Genomic DNA, 20,254 nt, shown 5'->3' with positions numbered 1-20,254 from the left:
ACAGTAGTGTGTTCTCAAATTTGTTTCGGACAGAGCGTGCATTGAAAAGTAGTTCTAGCTTCCATTCGTTAGTAGGGCGCACATCCCAGACAGAACAGGCACCAGAAGTAGTTCTGGCTTCCGAATTCATTTATTAGTAATGCAAAAAAAAATGAAACTGCAAATCAATTTCTTATATGAATGAAATGAAAAGCACTCTACAGTATGGAAATAACAGACGCCTGAACTTTTGTTTTTAGCATGGTTGGGTGCAATTGTGAGAATGGTTGCAGCTGCAGACACACCCAGGCAATTACACACAAACAAGTGTTGGTTCCATCAGCACCGTACCTGAATGGTTTTCATAGTAAATATACTTTATTTGATTTCACTGGACTCTAGGTGGGCAGCCTTCTGTCTTGACCAGTTGGGTTGAGAAGGAGGGAGAGAGAGAGAGACAGCGTCAATAAAAAAGAAAGTTAAATAATAATAAATAACTTATAATAAACATGACTAATGATATTGATACTAATAGGAGGACAGGGTCTTCATCTCTAACGGACAGGCTTTTACAGCAACCTGTGAGACAAGAGAACACAGAAAACTCCGGGTAAGAAGTAGAGTTAGTGGAAGGCAGTGGTAATGTTATGGATATGCACAGTTAGAGAGGGGAGGAGCTCAGTGCATCAAAGGAAGTCCCCCAGCAGGCCTCGCCGTCCCTAACTATAAGCTTTATCAAAGAGGAAAGTTTTAAGCATTTTAAGCCTACTCTTAAACATAGAGAGGATGTCCGCCCCCCGGACAAATCTGGGAGGTGGTTCCATTAGAAGGGAGCCTGATAACTGAAGGCTCTCCTTCCTGCTCTGCTTTTGTAGATACTAGGAACCACAAGTAAGCCTGCATTATTGGAGCGCAGCGTTCTAGGGGACTAAAATGGTATTATGAGCTCTTTAAGGTAGGATGGAGCCGGACCTCTTTCTCAAAAAGCCAACCATTTTACAGAATGTCATGATTTCCTGCATATTAGATATTTACATCTGAAGTAGGTCACTGGCATACTGACATGTTATTTGTAAGATGACGTTTGGCACTTGCTTACCATGTCCAAGTCTGTAAAATAGAAAATCCTCTCAAAGCTCTTCGACCTGAAGGTTAGTTTATTTCAGTGGCTCCCAAACTTTTTCTGCAGGGCCCCCCTTTTGTAGATAAGAAAATCTTTGCACCCCCCAAACGTGTGCAGACGCGAGCACGCACACACACACACACACACACACACACACACACACACACACACAGCTTCCAAACTCCATTGGAATTAATTTTAAACATTGCAAATCATAAAACTGCAACCTATTATTTAACAAAACAATATAGATAATAAAGTGACAAATCACCTTTACAGTGGAATTATTAAAAGTGTAATAATGTATAACTTTTACTGTGTGCTGAGGGTGACGCGCCCCCACTTTGGGAACCACTGGTTTAGTTAGATACAAATATGTTCATTGTTGCCTCAGAAAGGCTTTTTTGATAGTGTACTCTGAAACTTCTGTATTTTGTCATGGATTGTTATCCTACAGTAAGTCTGTGGTGCTTTGTAACATCAGCTGGCAGCTTGTGTGATGTCATGTGAAGTAGCTGAGAGAATGTTGTGGAGCTATACATCCACGCAGGAAAAGTAGTGGCCAGTGGCATCATTACAGCATAACACAGTGCAGTTTGGGTATCCACAAGATAGGTTTTGTGTATACATTTTAATTTTGTGACGTTTTGTGTGTACACTTTCTTGTGTGCACTTTGGAAGAAATACCAACATGGACCCTAAAGGGTCCATTCAAAGACCTACAGAACTTTAGCGCATATCAGTTTAAAACTAAAAATCAGTTTAAAACTTATTTTACCAAATTCAGTCTGCCTCAGCGATTCAGCAGACTGAATTACAAGATCATGATATTATTCTCAAACTTTATTTAGCTCCTTTATCTGCACCTTTATTCTAGGTTTGGGTTTTTTGTGTATTTTACTATGTTGTGTATATCTTGATTTTAACTTGGGTGATTCAGATTTATTATATCAGTTATGATTTTGACGTGAAATTTGTGAACATGGAGGAAGCTGCAGTTTCATCTTTCGAACATTAATCTCATACTCCTTTAGAGCCAAGAAAAAAGATATGACCAGATAGTCACAATTTCGAAAGGAGTGAGTAGTAAAATTTAAATTAAAGGCAATATGTGCTTATGCGCACACAATATGCGCTGATGCACACACCAAAATCACACACCATTTATCAGCTGGCAGCTGTGAGGGGGAATACTAGAGAGACGAATTGAAATCAAAGAAAACATGACAGGCTGTCAGTGAGTGGACAGCTCGTCTAATACAGACACGAGGACAACTGAGACATATTACAACGCTCTGGAAATGATTTGTCACATACTGGATGTGGAGAGTTGTTTCATGAAAGGCCACAGTGAAATACAGATTTCCTCGTCAGTTGGTTTGAAGCACACCAAGACATTGCAGCAGGCACCAATATTCATGATAAATAAGCTTGTTCTCTCTGGGAACTCAAATGTATGAAGCAGCTGCTTTGGCATTTAGGAAATCCATTTAGCCTGATTGAAAGTTTCCAGCTGAAACCACTACAGTCAGTCTGTTCACTCTCAAGTGCCAGAGTATTCTCACATGATTTCTTTCAAAACAAGAGGCAGTTTCCATGTATGGCTCTGAAACTGTCATCATCCATTGTGTCCTATTGGGTCTGCAGCTACCCATGAAAAAAGCATGTTTGACAGCAAGATTTAAAAAACTTTTACTGGTATGTGATTCAGTCTCTATAGTCATGTGTTCCAACAAACATTTTGTTCTCATGTTTAACACTGGGATGTTCTGATATGTTTAACCTGATTTTGTATGAATGGGATGCTTCTTATCAAATACACTTGTGTTTGAATAACAGTAAGAGAAGAGAAAATTGTTAAAAAACGCATCAGGTACAAATTTGAAACCATTTCGGAGTTTTAGCATTGATTGTTTAATCAATGCTAAAAACTCCGAAATGGTTTCAACTTTAAAGGCTTACATTTTGACCAACAAATGGTTTGATGTCTATTTGAGCGGCTTTAAAATATGTTGTTACTCACAATGACTGACAAGTTCAGGGCAGCTCTGACTACACATTGAAACAAAATCGCTCCAAAATGTTACAGTAAAGGTGTTTGACTGTGTGTCGGTGTGTAATCAGATGAACGTAGCCATGTCATGTCAAGTCATTGCCAGTAACTATGGGGAATTAACATTACATAGCCCCTCAAATATCAGACATTAAAACATTTATTGGTTAAAATGTTAAGAGTTGAATTGAAGTAAAAGTGTTGAAAAAATGTACTGGTGTGTAGTCAGAGTTACCCCAAACAAAACCATGTCAGTCATTGTGAGTAGCAAGGAAAATTATTATTTTAAAGCACCTCAAATATCACAAATCAAACCACATTCAAATAATGAAAAATGTGGTGTTTGTTTTGCCTCCATTTTCAAGATATTAACAATTATAATAAAGGTCATCCTGAGGTCGGGAAGCTCAGCCACTTTGTTAAATTCTAACCAAAACAGTGCCATTTGTTACTGTTGTTTTTGCTGATAAAATTATCCTTTGTGCTGCTACCACTATGAGACATTAAGTGTTTTCAACTGATGATGACTAAATGATTAGATAAGATTCAACTTTATTGTCATTGAGCAGAGTACAGGTAAAAGCCAATGAAATGCAGTTAGCATCCAACCAGAAGTGCAAAAATGTACTATATCATATACAGAATAAACTATATATACAGATCTTACAGGTAATAATTTAATAAAAAGCGTGTAAAATAGTGCAAAGGATTTTTGTGCAAAACAGTAGTGCAATGAAGTGATAGTGCAAATACAGAACAGTTGTGCAAATGGCAGTAGAGGGCAAAATGATGCTAGTGGGGGGATGGATTAGAGTTCAGCAGGGTCACAGCATCGTGGAAGAAATCCTTCCTGAGCCTGCTGGTACATGAGCGGAGGCTAACCGCTCACCATACACCCCCAGAAGGCTTAGACTGTTTTGTATTGGATGAAAAGCACGTAAATGTCATCAGTTAAGGCAAGATAAAGTTATAATCGAGCATTATGATTGCTTGCCTTGACGCATCAGTTCAGTGCAGTAGAGGTAGTAAAATAGTATTATGGAGACAAATACAGTCTTGGATTCTATTTTTGACACTTTAACCTTCAAAACACCAGATTCATCTTCTTATTTTCATTTAGCTTTACGCTTTCCTGGATCCATGGCAATTCTGTCAGTAGCTACAGCTAGTCTGGCTAGTAACACTCTGATACTGTGCGCCACATTAGAATGTTTCATGTTTGGAACATTAACATTACTTTATTTTTATTTTCAGGTATTGCCAAGCTGGTAAATTAAAAAAAAAAATCAAAAATCAAACATCAAGGATTTGATTAGATGCCAAGCCTATGACTATGCTTGTTCAGTAGTTTGATTCTGTGCGCATGTGTTTTAACTATTGACACAGATTGTGATACAGTCGGGGCCAAACATATTAGCAGGCTATCACATTTATAAAAGACCTCACGGTTGTTTCTAAAATAAGTTGAAATTGACAATAGTATTTGATCTCTGCAATTCATTCATTGCACTGCTAATAGGACAGAAAGCTATTTTTTGATTTAGAACTGTCAATGATATAGCATTTAGCAAACCATTCTGATTTTAAAAGTTTGAATGACAACATGCAGAAAATATTCTCCTTTTCATCTAAAACACCATTCCTAAGAAAGCCCACTTCATTTATTCTCCGAAAACCTGGAAATAGCGCCATACCTGCAGAGCTGTAAACACACATATTTGGATTTATTGCTCAGCATGAAATTCAGGGCTCCTGATGTGATGTTCTGCTTAATTTATTCCTTGATGAATTCATCACACATATGGTGCCTCTGTGACATCATCTGAATTCCTGAACAGAAAGCATTTGCAATTATCTGCATTAGAAGTTAAAAGAGGAAATTGAAAATAAAACTTTATAAAACAAAATCAGCAGTGATCAGATCAGATATCTAAAATTGTCAACAAAATAAGAATGTCAGATTATGGCTGCTGAGTAATGCTTTTAAGTCCTGTGAATCAAATGCGCTGCAAATGTTTATTTTCATGCTTTGTGAACTAATCTGTCCACAGGTTGTATCAGCTGATGTGGGAGCAGTAATAATGCTGTTGAGAGATTTTGGTTTATTCGTTACACTTATCAGCCTGCACTAAACACAAATTCGGTCTTTTACCTGCAGCTGTCACGCTGCTGTCACAGACTCAGTGAAGAGCATAGTACATGTGGGTTAAAAACATGTCATCCAGCACCCTAATGGATTTTTGCTTTTCCTCAGAGGCCTCTGTTTTCTGAAAGCTAAATGCTAAAAAACTATCCTGATCTGTAGGACAGATTGTGTTGCTTTCAGGGAGGAGAGAGGCTGTAAAGAGCAGATTCGGTTATCTTTGAGCACGACGACATTCGTCCTCTGAGAGGATGTGGCTGCTATATCTATCACCTGACACAGAGGACACAGTAAGCAGCAATGATAGATCACCTGCTTCTCAAAGACTGTCACAATCTGCTCCATCTCATCTTTGGAAAACACATTATTGTGTTCACAAGGAAACCACATCAGATCATGATGCCCAGAGTCCTTACAAACATGAATCTTATCACAAAGAACAAAGGGACACTGTAATGTACATAAAGTCATTCACCTGATCTCAGTCAGAGCATGTTGCTTTTTGTCTCTTGATTTATTTTACACAGTCAAGAACATGGACAGTAAAACCACCATCACACAAAAGAGGATTTGGCAACACAGGTGGAGAACCAGAGAAATTCAGGTTAAGTCGGGTTTCTGAATGATTTGTCTCATGCCAGCCATTCCACCCTATCAAGTACACAATTCTAGAAAACTGGGACTCATCCCAAGGGTTAAATGGGAATAAAACAAAGTAAATACTCCCCTATGTAACTCTCCCACAACTGCAATTATATAGACATTCAACCTGTCCATGCAAAATATGGATACATTGCTACCTTTCCACTCAGAATAGTGTTCTTGTTGCCTGTTTTTACATTTTCTCTGCTAGACACAACTATCATCTCAATAGTTGTGTATGTGTGCTCAGATAGCTCTTTACCCGAGCGTGGCGTGTGTGTGCAGGTGTGCAAGTGTGTGCACTCATATAGTGATTGATCCAAGGGTGTGTGTGTGTGTACTCACATAGCGAGCAGCGAGAAAAAGTTCTAGGAGCATTGTTGGAACTGATTAATTAATCCCTAAATCAGGATCAGATAATTGGAATCTAAATTATCATTCATTATTTTATATCTTATTCTTATGGAGTCAGATAAACAAGTATGTTGAACCGTAAATGATAACAATTTCTTCTGGAAGTTAGAGTCGTATCTACCATGACACTGATTTTTGCCATTGGGCCAGATCATTACAGGCCTCTCTTAATTTTTGGTAATATGTGTCCATTACACCCCATTATGTGAGCACCTAACTCTTTTCTCATCTATCTCTATCCCTCTGCCCACCACTATATCATTTTGGGTCTGCATTCTAGCTGAAAAGAGCACAATTATCTCAATGTTTTTTCCACTCTCTCAAAACTGTGGCCCTGATCTGGTCTGGTGTTCGGTAAGATCAGATAACTGCGGAAACAGGCTGCAAGGAGGAGGACTGGGCAGCCGACCAGCGGCCACCTGTGTGTGTTTGCCTGACTCAGTGTGAATTAGCTGGTGTGCACACATCACTTTTCCTTGCTTGTGAGTTTGTAAGGGCCAGGGGAAAAGAAACATGTAGCTGCTTTTCAGCTCTGGCGTCTCGCAGTCCTTCCTCTCCAGTGGTTTGGAGTGGTACAGTCTCAGAGCCCAGATGAAGTGCCGCTCCGGTTAAGTCCACCACAGCCTTCCACTTAGCCAGCAGGTCCAGCCCTATAATGCAGAGATCATGAATGTGGGCTGACCAGAACTGGTGACCCACCCTGCAGTAAGCAACAGTCATACGGAGCTTGGTGGTCCTCCAACCCCATGGATTCTGGCACTCTGTTCCCGGCAGAGTTCTGGGCCGGATGAGGGCGATGGTAGACCCAGTTTCCACCAGGGCTCTGCATTTGGTGCCATCAATGTTGCAGTCCACGTACAGTCCATGAGTCTGCCCCAGGCGGCCATGTCGGAAATGTGACAGGATGAGGGAGGAAGGGGTCGTTGGGGGTGGCAGTTCTCCCATCATTCCATCCCTTTCTACAGTAGTTTGACGACGGCTGAGGAGCTGGGCTTCTTGGGGCTGGTGCAGGGCAGTAGCGTGAAATGTGGCCTTGTTCTCCACAAACGTTCATTGTTCTCCCAATCACCGTTCACCTGTGACTCTCCCTTGTAGACTACATGAATAATTACCTCCAGTGCCCTCAGGTGCGCAAGTGGAGCAGCAACAACAATAATACTCACACATCTTACCACACGCACGCACACGCACACACACACACACACACACACACACACACACACACACACACACACACGCACACGAATGAACACGCACACATCGTATAGCACAAATCAAATTGGCTACAACATACATTATACAGAATATATACACATATATAGAGTATATCTGACCTCAGCTGGTCACTGAGCTCTGCACAGTTGCCTTTCTTAGTGGAGTTGGTGCAGATGAAAAGTGGTAGCTGATTCAGGAAGCCAAATCGTCCAATCAGAGAGGGTCACATCACAATCTAAGATCTCTGTGCCAGTGCCAGTCTCACTGACTGTGTGAGTGTCTTCTCTGGGAGCACCGAGGCTTCACCCTCAGCACCTCAGAAAGACATTAAAAAAAAGGGACATTTGATGAAATGCAAGTGTTGATGCTTAGAGTTTCCATCCATTACTTTTTACTCTGCTGGATCAGTGAGGAGGAATGAGCTGTCTTTTTAAGTTCTCTGAGACTGGAAAATCAATCTAATTCAGATTTACCAATCTGGATTAGAGTTGTAAAATAATAACGGTACAACCACAGGGATGGAAAAGAAAATAACTTTCTTTTTTTTTAATAAGACAAATGATACTCAGTAAGCTTTCCACACCATCTTCTTGGACTGTTTCAGAACTCCAGAATGTTGGTAGTTTTATAAGGTAAAACCTGAGCCTCGGACTTGGGACACAAGACACATGTATAGAAAATGCCCAGAAAGAGCCAGTAAACAGGGTGATGATGAGTCGAATGAAGATTAAATACCAATTTACATTTAGTTAGTTGGCAGACACTTTTATCCAAAGCAACAAACAGATGCGTATTGAATACAACACAGGATCAAGTCTGTAGTTAACAAGAATAAGTGTGAATATATAATTTAAGGAATATTAGCTGGGCACACTGCACTGTAGGGGCGGTGTGATTGCGTGAAGGTGTTTGCTTTGATTAAACATGATTTTCAGGCTTTGTTATGCAGAAAGATAAGCGGAACATACAGTCACATAAAATAACTGCTCTTTTAAGCATTTGTACTGGAAAGACAACCGGAAGTGCCATTTTAGTGGCTCTGCAAAAATGTCAGTCAGTGATATAGCAAAATCAATCATGTCACAGTACTTAGTAGGAGGTTTTGTAAAAGTGCTTTGCACCTTTTTGGATCGTCATTTGTGCCTGTGTCTCTTCCTGGACTTTGTAGATTCATTCACTCGCTTCTCTCTGGAATCAATCTCAGTGTCTCCATCCACCACGCCGGCTTCCTCGTCCTCAACTCGTCCTCACCTGCCGCTTCCGATTCCGTGTCTTCCACTGATGCTCCGGACTCCGTTCTCCTGTGGTTTTTGTTACTTGATTTAGCTCATATGTGCTGCAAAAAGTGGGTCTCTGTGCTGTGGTGTCAGGTTTTTCCATGCGCTTGTTGGTTTCAGTGAGTTTCTAAGGAGTGAGTCCTAATAACACCCAGAGTCTGTGCAATACATACTCACCACTTGTTGTGGTGAATTATGCTCTAATGTCCTGTAGTGTCTGCTACAATACCAACTTTCACAGCAAGACAAAATGCACATGGAAAGCCTTAGGGATGTGTTTTGCTGAATAGAAATCAGCCCTTTATTTTGGATGACAAATAAAAAGCTTCAAACAAATGCTTTATCTGTGTAGATGCAAAAACATTAGAAATTGAAGGTATATTTACTGCGTTTCTTGATGACATATTGCAAAGCCATTTGAACAACACCGAAAATGAGCAGAATTTTTTTTTTCATGCAATTTGTTTTTATTGAAGCAAAGAAAACGAGCAGAATGTTTTTGTCATGCAATTTGTTTTTATTGAAGCAAACATTGTACATGACATTGCGCATACAGTTGTAGGATATGTTGGAGATCATTTTATATATAGAAAAGGGGGAAAGAGGAGAAAGAGCGATAGAGAGAAAGAGGGAAGGTTGTATTATCACTACTATTGTTGTTAAACTTTATACATAGACCCTGAGGTGGAGTACAAGTAGATTGGAATTGCAACTCTGATAGAACTTATCAGTGTGGTCCCTCATAGTGTACTTGATTTTCTCGAGTCTAAGAAAGTACATCGTATCCTTAAGCCATTGCGAAATAGAGGGAGGGGTGAGGGATTTCCAATGCAGGAGCAGGCGTCGTCTAGCAAGCAAAGAGGTGAACATGATCATCTCCCTTTGTGGGGTGTTGGCGTGGGTCATATGGAGTGCCAAAGATGGCAATATGAGGGGAGGGTTGAACTTGCATTCCCAATATGGTGGACAGTGTGTTGAAGTAACCCGCCCAGTTGTTGAGGAGAATGGGGCAGAGAAAAAACATGTGGCCTAGGTTACAGTGAGGCTTCAAACATCTATTCCATTTGTCATCTGAGATGTCATATGAGAGCGAGATGAGCACAGGATGAGGCAGTATGCAGATTGTGTATGATTTTGCCCCACCAGTCTATGTCCAGATGGAGTTCGGGCTCAGTCTCCCAGGCAGCCCGTGTTTACGAATTTAAACTGTTTCCTGAATTGATACCAAATCATTAGAGTATTAAGAACAACAGGGTTCTTGGTGAACTGAGAGATCTTGGTTGGGAGAGACGAGTAGATCAAGGCAGTGGCAAGGGAGGAAGGGAAGGAGCATGATTGGGCTTCAAGCCTGCACTAGGGTAGCTCAGGGGAATTCACCCAGTAGCAAAGTTTGTCAAAGTGGAATGCCCAGTAATAGGATTGGAGGTTTGGTAAGGCGAGACCCCCACTGAACCTTCATCTTTGTAATAGTGGTGTGCGGATCCTTGGGGGCTTCGCACCCCAAATGAAGGCGCTGATCATTTTGTCTAAAGAGTCAAAGAAATGTTTTGGAAGGAATAGAGGGAGAGATTGAAACAGCTAAAGGAATCTAGGCAGAACATTCATTTTGATCACGTTTATTTTCCCAATTAAGGAGAGCGGTAAACTGTTCCAACTAAGTTTTCAGGGTTGTAGTGAGCGCGGTATAGTTGGCGGACAGGAGGTCTGAGAATATACGAGTCACATTGATGCCGAGATACTTAAACCCTGACCTACTGACCATTGGTACTAGAACTCTCTCAAAAAAACATAAACAGCAGAATATTAATAACAAGTGCATTTCACTCAAAAACACAAACAGCAGAACATTAATAACAAATGCATTTCACTCAAGAACACAACTGTACTTTAAACACACAGCCTTTTGTCAACTATTTTATAACTCTTATAGGCCTAATGAGAAGGGTGTGCCTGCTCTCCACACAGTCCTTTGATGTCTGGGTCAATTGAGGTAAGTTTCAGTCTCAGGTTGGGCTCAGCATCCATCATGCTTCTGTATTTTGTTTTTATGACAGCAAGTGAAGAGAAGCCTTTCTCGCACAGATATGTGGTCACAAAAGTACACTGTGTTGCTTGATCCAAAAGTCCAACAGTGACTGCAGTCTTCAATGTTTCATCACTAGACAAGTCTATTAAACTTTACTGCTCACCAACAGTGAAAAGTCCTTTGTTATTTCAGAGGTTTGATGTTGAACGGATTTCTCATCCAGATGTTCCCTTCCGCTATCACTGGGAAATAATCCCGGAACTGATGTCTGAGTGAGACAAGGTGTGCAACAATGTTGTCCCTGACTCCATCTTCAAGGGCCAGGTCATTGTCAGAAAAAAAGCTCTCCAAAGCAGGAAAAGCTGAAACATCACCTGCCTTGACCTTGATTTCAAACAACTCCATCTTTTAAAGCAGTGCGTTTATTTTGTCCTGCACATCAAACAAATTGATGGAGAGTCCCTGTAGCCCCACATTCAGTTTGTTTAAACGAGAGAAAATGTCTGACAAGTATGTCAGTTGACTGAGCCACACACTATCTTCAAAAACATCTAACAAAGGGAAGTGTGTCTCCTGTAAGAACATTTGGACCCCTCTGTGCAGCACGAAAAGCCTCGAAAGCACTTTCCCTCTTGATAGCTACCTTACTTCCATGTGAAACAAGAGTTGGACATGCTCGCTGCCCATCTCTTCACAGAGCACATTAATCAGGCGAGAATGCATCGGCCGGGACTTAATAAAGTTCACAGTTTTCACAGCCGTGTCCAGCACAGACTTCAACTCGTCAGGCATCTTCTTCACTACCAGTGCCTCATGATGAATGTTGCAGTGAGTCCATCGCATCTCTGGTGCCACCTCATGAATTCGAGCTGCTACTCCACTGTGGCGACCTGTCATCGCCCTGGCACCGTCTGTGCAGGCTCCAACACACTTTTTCCAATCGAGCCTATATTCTTGCATAAAGACGTCCAGGAGCTGGAATATGTGCTCTGATCTATATGATCTAATATGAGTTCTGGTCTCCAGTGGTTGACAGAACAGAAAGTCCTCCTGAGCTGCACCATCGTGCTCATACCTGACATAAACAAGTAAATTGGCCAAACCTGCAACATCAGTAGTCTCGTCCAGTTGGATGAAATAAAGCGATTATTTTTAATGTGTCCAATCAGTGTATTCTTTACGTCATCTGCCGTGGCTCCTTTTCTCCGCGACACTGTGTCATTAGAAAGTGGCACCAAATTTAACTGTTTGGCGATCTTCTCGCCACACATAATGTGGACATGAGGCTGCCACAATAAGAAGCCTCCTGTGCTTTTTCCACAGGTGTACCATGGAACTGAATTGGGCTTTTGGACTGCCTCAGTTCATCACGTTTGCGTACAAAAAACTCCACTGGTTTGTCTTTCAGCATTGTGTGTTATGTTGTAAAATGCCGCTTGAGATGCGATGGTTTCATGGACTCATTGCTGAGAACACTGCCACATACCACACACTGTGGCTTTGGCTCATCCTCCGTCCCGCTCCAGCTGAATCCCAGGTTGATATAACTCGGGTCATATTTCCGTATCTTTTTTCGCTTTTTGCAGCCAGCTACCGGTGCTGTGGACACTTCAATCCCACTACTGATGTTGCTGCTAACGCTCGCACTCGGTTCACCGTCGTTCGGGCTGTTTAAAATATCCTCCTCCTGAACCGCAGACTTCGTCCTTTTAGTTCCCCCCTGGAGCCATGACTTAAGTAAATTTAGACCGCTCATACTTTTATTCTCCATTTCTTCGCTTACCACCTTGCCATCGCAGTTAAGTTTAGCCTTTAATAGTCAGCCAATAGTTGTATTTACACGCAGCGCCACTATCGGTAAGCGTAGTACGCGTACCACTGGTAGGAGCCCGAATAACTATTCTAGTTTATCAGAGTCCAATTTACCATGACAACATGGCCTGCGTCCTACAATTTGTCAAGAAGTCTCCCTCAGTGTGATGATAATGGACCAAGACTGTGAAAGTGACAAAACAAAACTTAAAAACATTTAAAATATTTTCTATTGAACATAGGTTGTCTTTTATTTATGTTTGTTAAACAAATTGCAAACATATAGCTCATAAATCATTAATGAACATCTTTACATAATTAGGACATAATGCTAATAATAATTTATGATTAATTTTACATGGTGACAATGTGAACCAAAATTAAATGTAGAGATGTGACCATGTCCATATTTTTATATTATAGTGGTATCAATACAGACTCAACACACACACACACACTTGTATTGTATTGTATTGTATTGTGAAGGAGCAACAGCTGTGAACAGCTCAGCCGTGTGCTGAAGGGCGTAGCATGCACATATCACCTATCCTGTGTTGCAGCACTTCTAAACTGCCAAAGTGCATTTAGTGTAGGTGTGATGATCAGGTGTCCACATACTTCTCTTTTCTAGTCTGAACCAGTGATTAAACAAGATTCATCGACTCAATGTAAAAGCAGCTGTGTGTCAATCAAAGGCAGGAGCAAATTCACCAATGAAAATCGGAATCTTACCTGAAACAAAAGACAAGCGGAGACTCAGGCCTCATCATGAACACTTAGTTATATAGATAAACTGCTTGTGTGTGTCTGTGTTCATCTTTCAGTACTTGAAATGAGACACAGATGATGGAATAATGTAACAAATGCATCTTTTGCAATATGGGTTTGTGCTTCCGGTAAAACTGATGAAGTTGAGTATCAATATTATTCATTAGGTTTCTTTGGGTTAGGGTTAGATACTGAATACTGAATGATGATTTTAGTCCAGGTGGTCCTTATTGTGTGACATGTGCCAAAATGTACATTATTCATTATCAGCCCATACAGCAATATCTCTTGGCTTTGACATGTTCCTGACTTTCAATAAACTAAAGATTAAACAAATCTGAAAAATCTGGAAAGATGGATGAGACCAAAAATTCCATTCTTTAATTCTTTTGAAATTCCCCTTCAGTTGGACCTCTCAGAGAAGACACAGAGACACCTTGAAGGTTGCACTGTTCAATTTATAATGCTTCTTTAACACTTTTTAAACAGATTACACAGTCATTGCATTGTATTACACAATTAAGCAATGGTAATGCAGTGCTCTCTGCAAGATCTTATTATGTACCTGAGCCAAATCAGCACATCAACATTAATCACCCCATTTCCTTAAACAAAAGCATTCCTAACCCTTCTAATGTATTGATAGAAGTGCATTCAACAATTAATGACTTGAAATTGATTTATTGATATTTCATCAGTCGTAGTATTATTTAATACATTATTGAGATTAGCACTGGTGCAGGTGAATTCAATGTGACTCAGCTTTGATTCCAATTCTGGATGGAACTGTAATAAAGTAGGGAGAGCTGAGCTTGAAGCTGAGCTTACGTCAAAGCTCTCAATTTCCCGGTGGAGCTGTGTTCAAGCTGGTACCTATGATGATGATTCACAGAGGCTACTGCTGGAACACATTTGTATTTGCCAAAATTTTACAGTGTTTTTACAGCTAGCCAGTTCTACAAACACTGTAAAACAGTTGTTTTTGGCTTTACTTTCTACAGCTTGAGCAGACCCCTATGGTGACTGTTGGCTTGAACTGATGAAGCAGGACCAATTACAGAACAGAAGATAGGATTTGCCAGCCAGGTGAGGGAAAATCCCCTGACATTCTGGTCACGCTTACTTTTTTTTTTTTTTTACATTGCATGGCTAATATGTAATGGTTTTTGTGTGGCGCACTGATACTAGACACTTTATCACTTCTTATGTGTATGAGCTCATATCTCTTCACCTTCAAACCCTTGAGGAAAGGTTTACCCTATTATTTTCATTCAGCATCCTTTAAAAAGTTTGACTGATCCTTTCAGCTCTTTCAGCCATGGATATGGCCAGTAATTTACCATTTCAAGTACAACAGCAGTTCACTGAATGAGTGAGGATTATTGTTTAAAATTGAAGTTCAGTGACCAGACCTTGAACATCTCGTGGTTGAATATGGCAAAAGAGTATCCAGCTATCCCAGACCAGGAAGTTAAATACTGATACTTTTTTCACAACACATTAAAAAACAAAACAAAAAGAAAGTGTGTGACGGCAACTAGAGGTATTGGAGGCACATCCAGGTTGGAGGAGACCACAAAGCAGACCAAGAAAAAAATGGAGGGATTATATATCTCATCTGGACAGGCATTGGGATCCCACAGGAAGAGCTGGAGGATGTGGCCAGGGGGAGTGTCACACTCCGCCCTCTAGTGTGGGTAGTGAGCCTGGAGGCTAACTGGAAACGGTGTAGTTTGACCTTAAAATGTCCAAAAAGTCACCAAAACAGAGTCCATTGGATGCGAAAGATGACGTGGTTTATTGTCCTTCAAATACAGTCCAGGCAGTTTGTGAGCAAAAAGTAACTCAAAATTGCATCCGTGAAAACAAAACAAATAGTTACACCGTACCAAGCAAACCACTATTGAGTCTACACAGCTCCACAGCCCTTCTCTGACTGCAAAGGCAGTGTACAATCCCTCCATTTAAAGGCTTGGCCCCTCCCACTGGACCGTACCACCTTTAATTGGAATCAATCACATAATCAATAAACCCCACAGGTAATTTAGCATACCAGAAATCATTATATATTGTTCACACTTATTTACCACACATACTCAATCCAGAAATAAGCTTACAAACCCCTTTTTAACCCCACATTGGTTAGGGCTTACTAAGATGGACTGAGCATGCTCCCCACAGGCCACTCAGGCACTAGAAAAGGCCGCCTGCAACACGGCTCGGGTCCTTCATCCCTGCCCAGCACCGGGAGGCACTGTGGTAAGAAAACAATAAGGCCTTTCCAATATTCACCTAATAAAGTGATACCCCTAAACAATAACCGTGTTTGTGTGTGACTCTGCAAACTGTATGAAAATAACTAGCGCAGGAAACTTCAGATGTAACGTGTAGCTCAGTGTGTGCACCCACCAAACTAACTATAGTATGCTACCTGGCTAACATGTGGTCAGTATATTGAATGATAGAGAGGTGTGCTAATGTAGTGCGTTACCAGTGGCAGGGGAAACTGCCACAGGGAGGGATATCTCGGCTACTTTGTTTAACATGCTGCAGTGGTGGAAATGGATGGTGGAAACGGATGGAATGATTAGACAGAAACTGTACTGACATATTTGAGTAAACCTGTGTCAAATGTCTAATGTGAATGCACTAGACTCGAAAATGAGGATGGAGCTAGTTGCTGTATTGTCTGATAAGATGCTATGCAGCCAGACACTTTTCATGGCGTAAAGTTTTCTGCTCCACTCTCTGAACACTTTATGGCCTTTAACCTAAGTTCCATGGTCATGTTTCAATTTACATATGCATGCCCACATTCTACACAACAACACTCAACTTGATAATAATAATGACAACAAACATTCAGTCTTGAAAACGGCAAAATTTAATATTCATTTGAACACATTAACACAACTGCAAATTGAGGTTGCATTGTATTTCATGTTCACTCAGCCTCTCATTTTACACCCTGCACCGAAAGTGTTTTAACACGTGGAGTGGTTTTAAAAAACAGAAGTGAAAGAATAACATCAACTTAAGTTGACATATTCATTAAGACACCATGTTTGCCTCAGAAGCTGGCAGAAGCCAGCATTCCACATTAGCTTTGCTGCAGCACTTTTGTCTCAGCTGTGAGCAGCAGAGGCCAAACCCAGCCACCGGCAGCCCATTATTAATTTTCACAACCAGTCCAGTGATGTCTGCTGAAGGGGCAGCAGTAGAGAGCAGTTTAATAAAATCTTTCCCTTTAGGAGCGATATATTTTAACTTCAACTTTGTTATTACCCTGAAAAAATGAAGGTTGAGTGGACATTAAAAGACACACAAATCACTTAGAGCAGGGGTCTCTAACCTTTTTGCCTCGGAGAGCTACTTTGACAAAATAAAAGTGTCCGAGAGCTACTCATGTTATGTTATATTATTCGTAACATTTATCCACATGGCTGATTCTCCACCCAAACCAGCTGAATAAGCGTCTTTTGAGTGAACATTTACAAAATGATATCCAACACCCAGTATCAAAATGCACTTCAATTCAGAAACATGAGCTTGTTTTTTCCTGTATACATTATCAGTGTCAAGCTCACACCAATAAATTCACATCATATTAATCTCATAAAAACCAAAACAATGTTATTACTTATTTAACTAATTCTGTACCTTTCATATTTCTCATTTTCTGTCTTTCCACATATCACTGTCACACTATCTCTTCACATTCCCTGTAATTCAGGGAATTCCCTGTAGTTCCCATCTCATCTGTCCTTCACATGCATTCAGTCTGTTCTGATGTTAGTGAGATGACAGAGAGTGTGGTACTGTTTTCACAAGAAATTAAAATAGTGTTGGAATGTTCTTGCAGTGAAGCACGTTCTCTGTCCTACAGTTTTGGAATGTTATCTTCAGAGTGTTTTCCTGTTTGGAAGAACATGCTGATATTGAGAGCCTGGGTGGAGCTTATTTTTTCTTCCAACTTAACTGTTGGATGCACAGTTCTCATGTCTGTGAAGGTTTTCTGTGGACACTGCTCGACATAACAGCTTAATTCTGCAAATTCTGCCTTTATGTTTTCAATTGTTAAAATGCATCCAAATGCTGCTTTTCCCCCCAGCTGTCACTCATCTTTTCGCGCACTGCAGACCGAGACCATCCTATCATTCTGTCTTGTATTAAGTTGCAGAAAAAATGAAAACAGCTCTCGGACGTTAGCCGGCTCCCATCGTTCACCTAAAAGGGCTAAAGGAGATGATATAGGAACTACGGGGAACTCTTCGAGCCGGTGCATTTGCTAACGACACATGATGCCCTGCTTGCAGCAAGAAAGTCACGTGAAAAGTTGCCTTGGACTTTGGTGAAGTGGCGCTCCACAGTCGCGTCCGTACCACAAATGAGACACGCACAAACTTGCCATTCACATTCGCAATTTGTTGCCTTTTATCGGCGGCTGTTATCGCGGCAGTCATCGGCAAATCCGTGCGCGCTTGCTGGCCGGATGTTACGGTGTCACGTAACCAAACCTGACAGCAGCGTCATTTGTTGAACTGACAGCTGATTGGCTTACAATTGTTTTGCGACAAAGGAGGCGGGATTTGATTGGATAGAAATGTATAAAGCTATACCAAGTGACGATGTGTTGTCAAATTACGTATTCTTTGAACCTTTCGGCGAGCGACTCGGAAAGGCTTTGCGAGCGACTGGTAGCTCCCGAGCGACGTGTTGGCGACCCCTGACATAGAGACATTGTCAACAACAGACATCGGATGAAGAAGCCCAGATAATCCAAATAACATTTCAGGTTACCAATGCCATATATCACTTGAGACACAACCTCCAGCGGCAGTGGCTGGGGGAGTGGGAGTGGCTGTTGGTGGCAGACATTCCTGTTTGTGAGGTAAGATTGAAACCAGGAGAGTGCAGTGCCAGTGATGGCTTGGTGGTGAGATGAGCGGTTGAGGAGGATGGTGTGGACGATTGTGTTGAAGGCTGTGGAAAGATCGAGGAGAATGAGTATACTGATGTGTCCAATGTTAGCAGCGATGAGGAGGCTGTTTGTTATTTTGATGAGGGCGGGCTCTGTACTGTTGTGTGCTCTAAACCTGATTGGAAGGGTTCATCTAGCTCATGGTTGGACATATGGTGATGTAGATGGGCAGCAGCTGCTTTTACCAGGATTTTGCTGAGGAATGGAAGGTTGGAGATCGACCGGTAGTTGTTGAAGCAGGAGGGAACTCTGCCAGATTCCAGGGTGGAGTTGATGACGTCTGCCATAATAAGGAACCGAGCAGGTAGAGCTACTTTGACTAGGGCTGTGGACATGGGGTCGAGGGAGCACGTGGAATCCTTAGCCTTTGTGATCAGCTTGGGCATTAGGAGGGCATCCGCAGGCGTGGAGGAGGAAAGCTAATACTGAGGCAGGGGGGGGGGAGCAGTGTCCCCTGGCAGAGAGATGTGTGGAAGGGGGCAAGTGCCAGGAGTTGCTGATGGATGGGGTCCATTTTGGCCTGAAAGAAATCCATGAACTGGGAGTAGTGGTTAGGGGGTGAAGGTCAATGGGTCAGAGCCAGGAGTTGATTGTTAAGAAAAACATGCGGGATGGTTTTGCTTGTTGCCGAGGAGTGTGGAGCAGTATGGGTTTTAGTCTTTGAGAGAGCTTCCTTGTAGAAGCTCATGTGGTCTTTGTAGGCCGCTAGGTGGACAGTGAGGCCAGATTTTTGTGGAGTCTCTCCAGTCCAACCTGAGGCCTTCATAAAGTGGGGTTCAGAGGTGTACTGGGGGCTGGACAGGTGAAGAAGATTGGAGCGGATGTTAAGGGGGGCAAGGGTGTCAAGGCTAAGGAATAGAGCAGAGTTATAGTGGCCTGCCAGGACATCCACTTTGGTTGTGAGGGGTTTGGAGGGCAGGTGGGTAGCTAACATGTTAGTGACACACACTTGCATCTCATAGCCCTGTGTACATAACGAAGATGAGGCGTCCACAGTTAGGAGGAAGGCAGCAATGTTTTCTTTACTGAAGACTGTTATGTCTCTATAAAACCAAGCATTTAAGAATGACCTTCGAATTTCCTTCACGGTGAAACATGCAAGGACAGGTCTCCTGTTCACCTGAAGAGTTACGATTCACGTCAGGGGGTCTTGTACCCCTTTCAAACTTGCGTGCAAGTCTACTCTCCTTGTGTTTGGTACAAGGCTAATAAAATTGAAACCAGCCTATTCACACCAAACCTCATCTGAATGTTTGGCTAGTATTAAGTAGTAGAGAAATTTGCTCCACTTTACATTGGTATTATAAATGAGATGTTAGAACGGCACCATGGCCTGCAGCTAACTGTGCAACTTAGACACACTTACTGTGTCCTCCTACAAGCGGACCGGTAGCCAGACAGCAGGAGGGGACCAGGACTGTGCCAATGAGTTTAACCTGTTCAATAGATTTGATGAGAAGCCCACTGTCCACTCTACCAGCTCTTCAGCCATCGACCCCCTCAACCCTCGAGCCACGCTGACTCTCCTCCCCCACCATTCCCCCATAACAACACCATACCTGCTATCCTCCCCCTGCCAATACCTCCCCATACCAACACCAGCCCCACGCAGCCACCACCTCCCCCCCACCAATACCAGCACCACTCAGCCACCCCCCTCCCCCCCTCCCCACACACACAAACACATACACATACACCAATACCAGCACCACTCAGCGACCACCTCCCCCACCAGTATCAGCACCACACAGCCTCTCCCCACCCCCATGCCTCACGACACCTCTGCCCCCACCACACACACTGCACACCTATCTTCACAGC

At 42.0% G+C, this 20,254-nt stretch overlaps 1 pseudogene; it reads right to left on the bottom strand.

Annotated features, from left to right (window-relative positions):
* Positions 1-10,778: 10,778 nt before the first annotated feature.
* Positions 10,779-12,143, bottom strand: LOC143004174 (zinc finger BED domain-containing protein 5-like; annotated as a pseudogene).
* Positions 12,144-20,254: the final 8,111 nt, after the last annotated feature.

Source organism: Genypterus blacodes, unplaced genomic scaffold, assembly GCF_046128005.1.
Source record: "Genypterus blacodes isolate CSIRO-AG114 ecotype Tasmania unplaced genomic scaffold, CSIRO-AGI_Gbla_v1 ptg000008l_1, whole genome shotgun sequence".
NCBI lineage: Eukaryota > Metazoa > Chordata > Actinopteri > Ophidiiformes > Ophidiidae > Genypterus > Genypterus blacodes.
This window is presented reverse-complemented; position numbering and strand designations above follow the sequence as displayed.